The sequence below is a fragment of the Oncorhynchus gorbuscha genome, linkage group LG11 (genome assembly GCF_021184085.1).
Source record: "Oncorhynchus gorbuscha isolate QuinsamMale2020 ecotype Even-year linkage group LG11, OgorEven_v1.0, whole genome shotgun sequence".
In the NCBI taxonomy this organism is placed as follows: Eukaryota; Metazoa; Chordata; class Actinopteri; order Salmoniformes; family Salmonidae; genus Oncorhynchus; species Oncorhynchus gorbuscha.
In genome coordinates, this window is record NC_060183.1 from 49290524 (window position 1) to 49294111 (window position 3588).

Below are 3588 nucleotides of genomic sequence, written 5' to 3' on the forward strand. Positions count from 1 at the left end.
TTCATAGTCTTTCAGCCACTGAAAGCTCTGTGAGCATTCTCTCTCCTTCACCCTATTTTTGTGTATTTTCTGTGGCCTCAGTCCGTGGCTGGAAGAGCTCTGAGGTGTGTTTTGTTCCTTCCTACCTTTTCTGAGCCTGTGTCCACCACATAGGAGCGTGGGGCATCTGCTTTCCTCAGCACTATTGCTGGTGTCTTTGAGTTTGTAATCTACACACGTTGACCTTCAGTCATCTCTGGCCTCTCCATAGCACAGTGTCTCCGATTAAAGTCTAAAGTTTGTTTCAGCCGTTTGTCCCTCTCAGCGAAGGCCTTCCTGTTAGGCCATCAGGGTTTAAGCTGAGCCGGCGAGACAGGCAATGGGGAACGCCGCCTTCTGCCCATCAGGAGCTCGGTAGGCGACGGCCCATGATGCAGTGGTGTAACTCTGTAAGCTAACAGAGCCCTGTATGGATCCTTGTTCATTTTCAGCAGTCCCTTTACTATTTTCACAGCTCTCTCTGCCTCACCATTACTCTGCATGGTAGGGGCTACTGTTCACATGTGTGAAGTCATATTCTGCGGCAAAAGCAGAAAAGGAGCTTGCAGAGAACTGGGGAGTGTTATCTGTAACCAGGACCTCAGCGATCCCTTGCCTGGAATTTATTTTACTTTAATCCATTGATAACACCAGCTGATGTGTTTATGGGTGTCTTTGCTATTTCAATGCATCTTGAATATTAATCTACCACTAGCAGATGTGCCATTTTTCTAATAGAACATATCTGCCCCTACCTTTTGTCATGGCCGTTTTGGCAGCTCCGTTGCCATCATTGGCTCCGGATGACAAGGTTGACATTTTGTACAGACCTCACACTGGGCCACCAGCTTGGCAATCTGAGTACACGCCACCACACCAACTGTTGAGCCCTCAGTCTGCATTTGGTTATGCCCATGTGTCCCTCATGCACTCTGTCTAGCATTTCTGGTTGTAGAGTCTCTGGGATAACTCTCTGTTGTCCTTTCATGAGAAGGTCTCCATTACAGTGGAAGTCACTTTGGTGCACCCAATAGGGCTTCAGCAGCGGAGGCAGTTCCTCCTGCCTGGGCCATCCCTTTTTGCACTGCTGCACTATCAGTCGGCAGATGGGGTCTCGTTGTTGCTCTTCTGTAATCTGCTGCAGTTTGGTCTGAGATGCAGGTAAGCTGTCCCTTACTGCATTAATGGACACCTGTACCTCACCGTCTAGACATTGCTCCTCCTCTGATAATGGACATTTAATTGGGGCCCTGGAGAGTGCATCTGCTGTGATCAGTGCCTTCCCTGGCATATACACCATCTTGTAGGTGAACCTCAGTAATCTGAGGTGGAAGTGCAGAACTCTGGGAGGCAAGTCGTACAGTGCTTTTGTCCTTAACAGAGCCAACAATGATTTGTGGTCAGTCTCTGCTGTAAACTGCAGGCCAATAAGGTATTGGCTGAGCCTTTCACATGCCCAAGTGATAGCCAACGCCTCCTTCTCCACTTGTGCATAGCTTTGCTCTGTGTCGGATAAGCTTTGGGAGATGTATGCAATTAGACACCACTCCATGTTGTCCTGCATCTGTATGAGGACCGCCCCTAGCCCAAAGGATGATGCATCTGCTGATACCTTTGTCTTAGCCTGGGGACAATACTGGGCCAGCACTCTCTGATCCTTATGTCCCCAGTGGCTTTTGGAACCACTTCCATCCCTGCACACCAGTCAGTGGGACTCTCTATTTTAGACACCGCCCCAATTTCTTCCATCCTCCCCAACTCTTCCTTTACTCTGGCCAATAAAGGGAGGGGGTAGTAAGGGCATAGGGAACAGCATCCTATTTCAGGTGGATTTTGTAGTCACCTTCTATCCTTCCTAAATCAGAAAACACTCCTCCAGTTCGCTCACTCTCTCAATGAGTTGCAATGCTTCAATTGTTGGCAGCCCCAGCAACGGTCTGGCCAGAGAGTCAATGACAAAGACAGGCTGCATGGCACTTTTGTCTTTACTCTCCAGTTTAATCACCAACTGCCCTGCCACTGGTAATATCTTATTATTGGGCCCAGACAGTTTTTTGTTTGCAGAGAGCAAAGGGCTGTGTTGCCCTCTATTTTTAGCTCAGTATGAAAATGTATTTATTTCCTCACTCTCTTCGCTCTGCAAAGAGCTGCTGTCGCGCAGCATCGTCTGCTGTCTTTTTACTGTCTCACTCTGCCTAACCTGGTTTACAGCTTTAGACAAGGTAAGCTGGGAATCCAATTGTAACTTTTCAGAAAGTTATATATATTTCTTATTCCCATTACAATTTGATCTTGGGTCAGACTGACAATGTCCTGCTAGTTTGTGAACAGCTGTGATAAAACTGTCGGTGGTTTCACTGTGCTCCTGATTGCGCATATTAAACCTAGCTCTCTCAAATATAATGTTGTGTCTCCCTACAAAAAGCATTTCAAAATGGTCTTTAACGGCACTGTAGTTAAGTTTCTCTTCCTCAGTCAACATTAAAGCATTTAATATATCCTCGGCTTCATCACCCATAGAGTAGATCAGTGTATTAACTTGAAATGCCTCATTTTTCACGTTTAAGCCTGATGCTACCCTGTACCTTTCAAAGCGCCTGATCCATTTCGGTCAGTTTTGAATGTCCATACAATCAAAATTCTCCGGGGGACCAGAGCCCGTTGAACTTGGAGTCGCAAACCCTGAAATCCCAGCAGTTTCTTCCTCTTGCAACATTTTCCTTAGGAGTAACTTAGTCCTTGCTCGTTAGCTAGCAAAATAATATGCTGTTTTATCTCGTCCCTGCTTCGAAACAGCCTGAATGTATGATTTACTTGGTACATCCTTCAAGTTTATGTAATTATTAAAACCACTTCTGACACCATGTAGTATTATCTAAAATAAGGATGCACGACAACAAGATTTTAGCTCCAGCATGTTTACTAACCTAACCCTCGCATGTCATACATAGGTACAGATACCCCAAGGGACATCATACTACACCCAGGGCACACCCGGAATCTTAAAATGTTTAGCCAGTCATTTGTTATGCTAACAAGCTAGCAAAAGCATCAACTTCTGTTAGACAGGCGAAGCTCTAGTACGCTCAACTGAAATGATACCGTTCGTTTACAGTATACTAAAATGAACTAATAGTATGCAGTACGTTAGGATGGGTATTCGAACACAGCCATTGTTTTGTGTAGTTTAGGGTTGGGACGTCCCAATGATCACGGATAGCATAGACTCCTTTTCACCTTTTTTGTATTTCACCTTTATCGTGGACCTTCACCGCATAATTAAATCAGGATCCCAACTTAACTGCTAGTGGCTAATCAAAAAATTGACACCAACTACTACAAATGAAATAGAACCCCAATGATAAGTAACCAATCAAATTTGTGTTGTCCAGATAAGGCGGGTACTCTCGAGGGGGGTGTGAACTCTATTGGTTAGTGCTATCCGGGATTGAAGCCTATTGGCGTGAACAAGCTAAGATCCCTTGTCACTAGTTACCACATCCACAAAGTCAAAACGGTCTATAACTTAAAAATGTATGAAACAAAAATTAGCTTTTTGGTCTTAATTTA